The sequence below is a fragment of the Myotis myotis genome, unplaced genomic scaffold, assembly GCF_014108235.1.
Source record: "Myotis myotis isolate mMyoMyo1 unplaced genomic scaffold, mMyoMyo1.p scaffold_m19_p_2, whole genome shotgun sequence".
NCBI lineage: Eukaryota > Metazoa > Chordata > Mammalia > Chiroptera > Vespertilionidae > Myotis > Myotis myotis.
The window spans coordinates 106,392,023-106,403,791 of record NW_023416324.1 but is presented as its reverse complement, the minus strand read 5'-3'; the positions used below and the strand labels follow the sequence as shown (position 1 = coordinate 106,403,791).

At 43.0% G+C, this 11,769-nt stretch overlaps 1 pseudogene; it reads left to right on the top strand.

Annotated features, from left to right (window-relative positions):
• The first annotated feature begins 338 nt into the window (after positions 1-338).
• On the top strand, positions 339-1,128 carry LOC118675625 (annotated as a pseudogene).
• Positions 1,129-11,769: the final 10,641 nt, after the last annotated feature.

Sequence of the window (11,769 nt, the reverse complement as noted above, 5' to 3'; positions counted from 1 at the left end):
CAATTTACAATAGCTAAGATTTGGAAACAGCCTAAGTACCCATCAGCAGATGAGTGGATTAAAAAACTGTGGTACAGAACCATGGTTGGTATATGATAGGAAAAGGATTCTGTAAACAGATTTGGCTAGGATTATTTGATGGTAGATCTTCAGCAATTCCAGACTTCAGGGATCCACAAAAAGTGAAAGAGTTCCTACAAGAAAAATATGAAAAGAAAAGATGGTATGTCCCATCAGAACAAGCCAAAGTAGTGACATCTGTTCATGCATCTATTTCAGGCTTCTCTGCCAGTAGCACAAGCAGTACACCTGAGGTCAAACCACTAAAATCTCTTTTAGGAGATTCAGTGCCAGCCCTGCACCTAAATAAGGGCACACCTAGTTAGTTGACTGAGCTGTGACAAATCTGTTACTATGTGACATTACAGCGTCTACCCTACACAAGAATGATTCTGAGGCATGTCCCCTGTTATAGGTCACTCTCAAGGACAGCATCAGGAAATGAAGTTTGACCTTTTAAGTGATCTTGGCTCAGACATATTTGCTGCTCCAGCTTCTCAGTCATCAGCTACAGCTGATTTTGCTAACTTTGCACATTTCAACAGTCATGCAGCCCAGTGTTCTGCAAATGCAGATTTTGCAAACTTTGTTGCATTTGGACAGTCTAGTGGTTCGAGTAATTTTGGAAGTTTCCCCACAGCAAGTCACTCTCCTTTTCAGCCCCAAACTACAGGTGGAAGTGCTGGATCAGTAAAAGCTAATTTTGCTCATTTTGATAACTTCCCAAAATCATCCAGTGCTGATTTTGGAACCTTCAGTACTTCCCAGAGTCATCAAACAGCAACAACTGTTAGTAAAGTTGCAACAAATAAAGCTGGTCTTCAGGCTGCAGACAAATATGCAGCACTTGCTAATTTAGACAATATCTTCAGTGCTGGATAAGGTGGTAATCAGGGGAGTGGCTTTGGGACCACAGGTAAAGCTCCTGTTAGTTCTGTGGTTTCACTTCCCAGTCAGTCAAGTGTGTCTTCAGACAAGTATGCAGCTCTGGCAGAACTAGACAGCGTTTTCAGCTCTGCAGCCACCTCCAATAATGGGTACACTTCCACAAGTAATGCCAGCAGGTAACTTGTCTTTGTTTTCCTGCTTCATGTTTAAATCTTTTTTCAACTCTGAATAATAATGTTAAATAATGACTGGGGCATAATTTTAAAATTATTGAATATTTTTTTTAAAAATTTGAGGAAACAGTTTAATTTTCTAATTAAAATATAATCCTTGATAAAAAAATAAATAAAAAATAAAATAAAATAAAATAACTGTGGTACATCTACACAATGGAATGTAAAAAAGAAGGAACTTTTACCATTTGCAACAGCATGGATGGAACTGGAGAGCATTACGCTAAGTGAAATAAGCCAGTCAGAGAAAGATAAATATCACATGATCGCACTCATATGTTGGATATAATGATCAACATGATTTGGTTAACATAAATAGATCTAGAGACAATTGGCAGGGGAGGTGGGTGGGTTAGAGAGCAACCAAAGAACTTGCATGTATGCATATTAGTATAACCAATGGACTCAGACAGTGGGGCAGTGGGGGCTTGCCTGGAGTTGGAATGGCCAAGGGTGGGGGGTCAATTGGGTAAAAAGGAGACATATGTAAAACTTTAGACAATAACAACAACAACAACAAACAAACAAACAAAAAAACAGTTGCTGCTGCTGTTGTATTATAATATAAGGTGCTGGTACAGACTGGCACTCAAAGTTCCCCTTCTTATCCCCCATCTCACCATGAAATGTCACCACTACTAAGATCCCCCTATACATTTTTCTTTTGTTGTTGTTGTTAATCCTCACCTGAGAATGAAGGGACAGGAGGGATATATATATATATATATATATATATATATATATATATATATATATAGAGAGAGAGAGAGAGAGAGAGAGAGAGAGAGAGAGAGAGAGAGAGAGAGATCAATATAAAAGAGACACATCCATTGGTTGCCTCCTGCATTCACCCCAAACAGGGCCAAGATCGAATCTGCAACCCAGGTTTGTGCCTTCGGCCAGGGCTGATTTCCCTATACTTTTGAGGATGTAGAAATTTTCACACTGAAATGATGCAGCCCCAAATGTCTGTTATGCAATCATGAATCTTTAACCCATAGCATTTCTTTAAACTTCATTCATTCATCCCTAAAGAGAACTCAAATCCAAGTTTCAAATCTTTTGACTGTGGGTGGGCTTGCTCACATGCCATTCCTTGCTTGCTCGGTGGTTTTCATTATAGCCATATGCTGTCTTTTCAGTTAACAATGTCTTTGGTCCACACATATTTGCTTTAATCCAACCACATCAGAAGATCCAGGGAAACTTTTCTCCTCACATTGAAAGTATCTATCTAGTGATCACTTTTTTCCCTCCCATTGAAAGTATCTATATGTGCCAGGAAGCTCTGGGTACTGGGATGTTGTGATGAATGATGATCATGTCCTCTGTAATGGTTCTGCACACCAAGGTACAAAGCCAGCCAGGACCCCATATGAGACATACCTGTGTAGAGAGGAGTTTCATTCATGCTATGTATTTGGACAGAATGTGTTTTATACTTCCATCCCTAATACAAAAATGGCCCATGAAATGTGATAAAAATATGTTTCCTCCCCTTATCCTCTAGCAGTATACTTCACTTTTCAGAGGCAAAACAGTAATATTTAACATCTCAGACAGATGATAGCTATTCATGAAATTATTCATAAAATGTTTGTGATAGTTAATATCCTTTTGGGATTAATTTGATAGAATACGTATAATTACTTATCCTGAGAAGTAGCACAGGTTGAAAATTATAAAAATGGTCAAAAATACACAGATGAAAAATAAACAATGTCTGATTATTAGGGAATTTAGAAGTGCTGAGAATATACTCAGTGTGGCAGGCTAAATAATGACCCCCAAAGATTTGCCCACTTCCTAATCCCCACATAAAAAGAGATTTTGCAGATGGGATTAAGTGAAGCATGTAATATGAGGGGATAAACCTGGATTATTTGTTGAGTCTTTAAATGCAATTACATGTATCATAAGAGGGAAGCAAAGGAAAATTTTAATCACACAGAGGAGAATGTGATATGATGATAAAGCAGAGAGAGATTTGAAGAGGCTGGGCTTGAATATTGGAATGATGTGGCCACAAATGGAGGAATGTTGATAGCCACCTGGAGCTGGAAAAGGCAAAGAATGTGATTTTCTTCTAGAGCCTCCACACAGAGTGTGGCCCTGTTGACGCCTTAATTTTGGCACAGTGGTACTGATTCTGGACTTCTGGCCTCTAGAACTGTGAGTGAATCCATTTCTATTATTTTAAGTCATTCCAAATGAAGTACTTTGTTATAATAAGCATAGGAAACTAATGTACCTAGTCATTTTAGATTGACAGGGGAAACAACTACTGACTACTCTGTCAATCACTTCTTGGCATGATGCTATCTAGTATAAGTTCTGGTTCACCCTGTCATGAACAGAGCAAGGCGAATAGGGAGGTTGTGGCCCCCCCCAACCCCCGTCACACACAGAGCCGCAGGGGGATCGGGGGTTTGGGCGCTGCCCCCTGTCATGCTGATCCCGGTGCCGGGAGGCCTCTCAGCTCTGCTGATCCCGGTGCTGGGAGACATACTACCCTTTTACTATATAGGATAGAGGCCTGGTGCACGGGTGGGGGCCGGCTGGTTTGCCCTGAAGGGTGTCTTGGATCAGGGTAGGGGTCCCCACTGGGGTGCCTGGCCAGCCTGGATGAGGGGATGATGGCTGTTTGCTTCTGGTCACACACCCTTCAGGGTGGGGGTCCCCCCTGGAGTGCCTGGCCAGTCTGGGTGAGGGGCTGAGGGTTGTTTTCAGGCTGGCGGGTGACTGAAGCTCCCAACCGCTCCTTTTTTTCTTTTCTTTTTTTATTCTGGGCCAGCTTTAGCTCTGAGGCTTGGCTCCAGCTCTTAGGCCTCCGCTGCTGAAAGCAGGTATCTGGTTTGTTTGGGTTCTATAATCAAAACACTGTTTCAACTCCAGCTCTGAGATCCTGTCTGGCTAAAAGCAGGTTTCTGGGGTTTTGTTTAGCTTCTATATTTGTAACAATGTTTCAAACTGCAAGCTCAGAGGCCGGCAGCGGCAGGCGGGGAACTTTGGAGTCCTCCGTCACTGAAGCAAGCAAGCCTCATGTTCCCTTCAAGCTGCCTGGCTGCTGGCCGCCATCTTGGCTGGCAGTTAATTTGTATATTGCCCTGATTAGCCAATGGGAAGGGTAGCGGATGTACGGCTAATTACCATGTTTCTCGTTTATTAGGTAATATATTTATATTTATCTTAGAAAAAAATGGGTATAATTTTGATTGATTCACACCGAATGGCTATTTTTGTGTTGGTTGTTGTAGCTGGACATTTGTAAACAAGGATCTGAAGTCCTGCCAAGAAGAAGTGAATGTTCTATCAGGAACACAGCGTGACTTGTAATTGAGTCAAGCTGGGTCAAGATTGCACACAATCTTGAGTTCCAGGAACATTTGCCTCCCTGAGAAAGGCTAAGATTAAATAGTCATGGGTGTAGAGCAGAAAGGGAGGGCACAGCTTCAAGCTGTCTTCAATACGCTATTGTAATAATATAAAACAAAACAAGATTTAGTTGATTAACTGCTGACACACTAACCTTGTACCAAACCCCACTAAAACCGATGGTGAGAGTGCAGAGTTTGCTACATGCCTGAGCAAGCTGTAGCACTCTGTCCAGCACCAATCATCCTGTGTGCTTGTCTTACCTCTGTGTCTTTGGTTCATTAAACATCCCTCAACAGTTGTCATTTTTTTCCCCTCTTGGTTAATCCTAACCTGAGGATAATTTTCCATTGATTTTTTTTGAGAGAAGGGAGGGGAGGGACACAGAAACATGGATGTGTCACATCCATTGATTATCGAGGTATGTGCCCTTGACAGGAATCAAACCTGGGACCCTTCAGTCTGCAGGCCCACCCTCTATATACAGAGTCAAACCAATTAGGGTTGTTATTTTTTTACTAGAGGCCCAGTGCATGAATTTGTGCATGGGTGGGGTCCGGCCAGCCCATCCTGATCGACCCCACCCCCTGATTGGGGTGGGGAGGGGCATTGCATGCCAGGGTCAGCTGGGGGGAGGGGCCATGGGAGGTTGGCCAACTGGCCCCACCCCTGATCAAGGTGCAGGGTGCCAGCCATGGGGAGGGGCTGTGGGCAGTTGACCAGCTAGCCCCACCCCTGATCAGGGTAGAGGGGGCTGATTGGGGGCAAGGCCAGCTGAGGGGAAGATCCTCTGGCAGTTGGCCAGCAGGCCCCACTCCTGATCAGGGACAGGGGGCTGATCAGGGGTGGGGCTGGCTGGGGGGAGGGGCCTCAGGCAGTTTGGGGAGGCCGATTGGTGCCCTGATCAGGCCGGTTGGCCGCTGCAGTGCACGTCATAGCGACTGGTCCTTCCAGTCATTCTGGTCATTCCATAGTTCTGGTTGCTTGGCTTTTATATATATAGATATATAGATATATAGATAGATTCTTTACATTTTTCTTCATTGTTGGAAGTATTACACATGTCCCACATTTTTCCCCATTGACCCCCTACATTTTGCTCCTGCCCCTTCCCCAAGTCTTCATCACATTATTATCTGTGTCCATGGTTAATCTCTTTCTGTCCCCCATCTTCCCTCTGACATTCCTCAGTCTGATGCATGCTTTCATGTCTCTGGATCAATTTTGTTCATTAGATTCCACATATACATGAGATCATGTGATACCTGTCTTTCTCTGACTGGCTTATTTAGCTTAACATAATACTCTCCAGGTCCCTCCATGCTGTCTCAAAGAGTAAGAGCTATGTCATTTTTTACTGCTGCATAGTATCCCATGTTGTAAATCTACCACAGCTTTTTTACCCACTCATCTATGAAGGGGCACTGATTTTAGCTATTGTAAATTGCATTGCTATGAACAAAGGCATGCATACATTCTTTCTCAGTGTTGTTTCAGGTTTCTTAGGATATATTCCAAGAAGTGGAATCAATGGGTCAAATGGCAGTTCCATTTTTAATTTTTTGAGGAAACTCAACACTGTTTTCCATAGTAGCTACACCAGTCTGCATTCCTACCAGCAGTGTAGGGTTACCTTTTCTCCACATTCTTGCCAGCACTTGTTGTTTGTTGATTTGTTGATGGTAGCCATTATAGCAGATGTGAGGTGATACCTCATTGTGATTTTAATTTGTATCTCTATGATGATTAGTGACTTTGAGCATTTTTTCATATGTTTCTTGGCCATTTGTATGTCCTGAGAAGTGTTTATTCAGGTCCTTTGCCCATTTTTTAAATTGGATTGTTTGTCTTCTTTTTGTCAAGTTATTTGAGTGCTTTATATATTTTGGAAATTAAACTCTTATGAGATGTATCATTGGCAAATATGTTCTCCCATATGGTGATATCTCTTTTTCATTTTGTTGATGATTTTTTTTTTTCTGCTGTGCAAAAGCTTTTTATTTTTATGTATTCACATTTGTTTATTTTTTCCTTTGTTTCCCTTGCCCTAAGAGATGTATTGTCAAAAATACTGCTAGTTCAGAGTCTGAGATTTTGCTGTCTTTGGTTTCTTCTAGGAATTTTATGGTTTCATGATTTATTTTTAAATCTTTAATCCAGCTTGAGTTTATTCTTGTGTATGGTGTAAGTTGGTGGTCTAGTTTCATTTTTTTTTTTTTGCTTGTACCTGTCTGTACCTGTCTAATTTTCCCAATACTATTTACTGAAGAGACTGTCTTGACTCAATTGGATGTTCTTGCCTTCTTTGTTAAATATTAATTGACCGTAATGGTGTGGATCTATTTCTGAGTCCTCTGTTATGTTCCATTATTCTATATGACTGTGCTTGTGCCAGTACTAGGCTGTTTTTGATTACAATAGGTTCTTATTATTTGATATCTGATATTGTGATCCCTCCAAATTTGTTCTTCTTTCTCTAAAGATTGCTGCAGGTATTTGGGTATTTTTTGGTTCCATATAATCTTTGGACTATTTGTTCTAGATCAGTAAAATATGCACTTTGTATTTTAATAGAAAATGTGTTTAGTCTATAGGTTTGCTTTACATAGTATGGGTATTTCAATCATGTTAATTCTTCAAATCCATGAACACAGTATATTATTTTATTTGTTTGTAGATTCCTCTATTTCTCTTTTCAGTGCCCTGTAGTTTTCTGAGTATAGTCTTTCACTTCCTTGATTAAGTTTATTCCAAGTTATCTTTTTGCTGTTGTTGTTGTTGTTGTTGTTGTTGCAATGGTAAATGGGATTGTTTTTTAGTTTCTCTTTATGATAATTCATTATTGCTATTTTATAGCAAGAGATAAGCATTAAGTGTCACAGTGATTCTCTTTTATTTAGCTAGTTATTAATAATAAAAAGGAGCAAAGGGAAGGTCAGACATCATCGACATGTCATCTGGGCACCTTCACTAGGAATATTGATGTTCATACTCCTCAGGAACCATCAGCCCATTCCCTTCAGACTAGTGGGGGAAGGGACTGGACAAAGGGGAAGATGGACACATGCATAGTGAAATCAGGGTGATGCAGGGAAGGTGCCTATCAGTCAAACCTGGGAAGAGAAATCATTGCCTCGAGAGGGCAGAGCCACTGCAAGTCTGTGAAAATTGGGAATACATAATCCCTCAGACAAAGGAATTCTCTCTTTCTTGGCTCTCTTGACTCTTGCCTCTTGGTGCTCTTGTGGCTCTCTTGCATTTGCCCATGTCCCCTCCACAGCCATGTGGCTCTGTGGAACCCACACACAATGGACTTTAGTAGGGAACACAAACTAAGCTATCCTGATGCTGGACTGGATCTGTGCTCCAACATGGAGTGGAAACTCTTAAAATTGGCTTGGCTTTGGTCCTAGCTCTGCTGAAACCACAGTTAACACTTCTTCTATGGTTGGATGAAGGGAAATGGGACTTTGGAAATTCAGAGGTGTAATTCTAAAGAAATAAAGTTCTCAAAAATATCTCATCTTGTGAGGGGGCCTCTGGAAATTATTATTCCAGTGGCATCCCAAGCACCTCACCTCCCCTGGCAAGAGGTGGGGACCAGGAGTTTTCCCCACCAATAACAAAATGAATGCATAACCAAGTATTTTACATTGCCAAGAAAAGTATTTAGAAACAGAATCCCTACTCTTTGCTAAATTGCAAATTGACAAATTTGTGACTCGCATAAAATGCTGAATAGCGGAGCATATATATATATATATATCCAAATACACACATATATATCCACAATTGAAAAAATTAAGGCGACTGATCTGGGAAGAAGGGGATGAGAAGAAGATAGTTTACATTTTATTCTAGCAATAGAGGCCTGGTACACAAAATTCGTGCATGAAGGGTTGTCCCTCAGCCTGGCCTGCACTCTTTCCAATCTGGGACCCCTTAGGGGATGTCTGACTGCCAGTTTAGGCCTGATCCTGTGGGATCGGGCCTAAGCCGGCAGTTGGACATCCCTAACAATCCAGGACCACTGGCTCCTAACCGCTCGCCTGCCTGCCTACCTGATTGCCCCTAACCACTTCTGTCTGCCAGCCTGATCACCCCCTAATCACTCCCCTGCTGGCCCGATTGCCCCCAAATTCCCTCCCCTGCCAGCCATCTTGTGGTGGCCATCTTTTGGAGACCACATTGTGACAACGTGAGGGTGTCACACGAAGGCGCAAGGACCACCTAAGCTTTTATTAGTATAGACTAGAGGCCCAGTGCACAAAACTTTGTGCACTCAGAGGGGTCCCTCAGCCTGGTGTGTGCCCTCTCGCAGTCTGGGACCCCTTGAGGGATGTCTACCTGCTGGCTTTGGCCTGCTCCCCAGGAGATAGGGCCTAAGCTGGCAGTGAGGCATCCCTCTGGCAACCTGGGAGCCCTCGGGGGATGTCCACTTGCAAGCAAGGAGCAGGCCTAAGCTGTAGTCAGACATCCTTAGCGCTGCTGAGGAGGTGGGAGAAGCTCCCACCACCACCACTGTACTGGCAGCCATCAACCTGGCTTGTGGCTGTGCAGAGCTCCCCCTGTGGGAGCGCACTGACCACCCGGGGGCAGCTCCTGCATTGAGTGTCTGCCCCTGGTGGTCAGTGTGTGTCATAGTGACCAGTCATTCCCAGTCTTTCTGCTGTTAGGTCAATTTGCATATTACTCTTTTATTATATAGGATAGAGGCCTGGTGCACAGGTGGGGCCAGCTGGTTTGCCCTGAAGGGTGTCCCAGATCAGGATGGGGGTCCCGCTGGCATGTCTGGCCAGCCTGGGTAAGGGGCTGAGGGCCGTTTTCAGGCTGGCCACACCCCTTCAGGATGGGGTTCCCTACTGGGGTGCCTGGCCAGCATAGGTGAGGGGCTGATGGCTGTTTGCAGGCTGGTCAAGCCCCCCAGTAGGGATCCTCACCCATGGGGGTGTGGCCAAGCCCTAAACCCTTGGGTGAGGGGTTTAGGGCTGTTTGCAGGTTAGCCACAGCCCTTTCAGGGTTTGGGGGTACTGCTGGGTTGCCTGGCCAGCCTAGGTGAGGGGCTGAAGGCCGTTTGCAGCCTGGCCACAGCCCCTCCAGGGTGGCGGGGGTCCCGCTGTGGTGCCTGGCCAGCCTGGGTGAGGGGCTGAGGGCCGTTTTCAGGCTGGCGGGTGACTGAAGCTCCCAACGGCTCCTTTTTTCCTTTTTTTTTTTTTTTTTTATTCTTGGATTTATGGCTGTCACTGGAGCTGATAGCTGGCTTTAGCTGTGAGACCTCGCTGCTGAAAGCAGGTTTCTGGCTTTGTTTACTTTCTGTATTTGAAACTTTGTTGCGACTCCAGCTCTGAGGTCCCGGCTGACTCAAAACAGGTTTCTGGGGTTTTGTTTAGCTTCTATATTTGTAACAATGTTTCTTAGCAGCTCAGAGCCCAGCAGCAGCAGGCGGGGAACGTTGGAGTCCTCCGTCACTGAAGCAAGCAAGCCTCCTGTTCGTGTCAGTAGCCTGGCTGCTGGCCGCCATCTTGGCTGGCAGTTAATTTGCATATTGCCCTGATTAGCCAATGGGAAGGGTAGCGGATGTACGGCTAATTACCATGTTTCTCTTTTATTAGATAGGATATGGTGTAAGTGTGTGATCTAGTTTCATTTTTTTGTATGTATCTGACCAATTTTCCCAGCACGATTTATTGAAGAGACTATCTTGACTCCATTGTATGATCTTGCCTCCTTGTCAAATATTAATTGAGCATAATGGCTTGGCTCGATTTCTGGGTTGTCTGTTCTGTCCCATTGGTCTATATATCTGTTTTTATGTCAGTACCAGGTAGTTTTGAGAACAGTGGCTTTGTAATATAGCTTGATATCTAGTATTGTAATCCCTCCAACTTTGTACTTCTTTCCAAGGATTGCTTTGGCTAATTGGGGTCTTTTTTTATCCCAGATGAATTTTTGTAGGGTCTAGGTCTTTGAAACATGCCGTTGGTATTTTAATGGGGATTGCATTGAATCTATAAATTGCTTTTGGTAGTATGGACATTTTAATGATGTTGATTCTACCATTCCATAAACACAGTATGTTCTTCCATTTGTTTATGTCTTCCTCTATCTCTTTTTCCAATATCCTGTAGTTTTCTGAGTACAGGTCTTTTACCTCCATAGGTAAGCTTATTCCTAGGTATCTTAATTTTTTTTGGTGCAATGGTAATTGGGATTTATTTTTTCTTTTTAGTTTCTCTTTCTGGGAGCTCAATATTGGTGTATTAAAAAGCCATAGATTTCTGGGTGTTAATTTTCTGTCCTGCTACATTGCCAAATTCATTTTTTTTCATTGTTTAAAGTGTTACATATGTCTCCGTTTTTCCTGATTGATCCCCCACTGTCACTCCCACCCCGGGGGGCAAGCCCCCACTGCTCCACTCTCTGTGTCCATTGGTTATGCTAATATGCATGCATACAAGTCCTTTGGTTGATCCCTAACCCCCACTCCCCTGCAATTTGTCTCTGGCACTTTTTGTTGATCATTTTATCCCACATATGAGTGAGATCATATGGTATTTATCTTTCGCCCACTGGCTTATTGCGCTTATCATAATGCTCTCCAGTTCCATCCATGCAGTTGCAAATGGTAAGGATTCCTTCTTTTTTACAGCAGCATAGTATTCCATTGTATAGATGTACCACAGTTTTGTAGCCCATTCATCTGAAGATGGGCACTTAGGCTGTTTCTAAATCTTAGCTATGGTGAATTGTGCTGCAATGAATACAGGGGTGCGTATATCCTTTCTGATTGGTATTTCTTGTTTCTTGGGATATATTCCAAGAAGTGGGATTACTAGGTCAAATGGGAATCCCATTTTTAATTTCTTGAGGAAACACCATACCATTTTCTGCAGTGGCTGCACCAGTCTGCATTCCCACCAGCAGTGCACAAGGGTTCCTTTTTCTCCACATCCTCGCTAGCACTTTTGTCATTTGTTGATTCATCAAAGATAGCCATTCTGACAGGTGTGAGATGGTATCTCATTGTTGTTTTCATTTGCATCTCTCAGATGATTAGTGACTGAGCATGTTTTCATAGGTCTCTCAACTATCTGTATGTCCTCTTTTGAAAAGTGTCTATTTAGGTCTTTGCCTGTTTTTTGATTGGATTGTTTATCTTCCTTTTGTTAAGTTGTGTGAGATCTCTGTAAATATTGGACATTAAACCTTTATC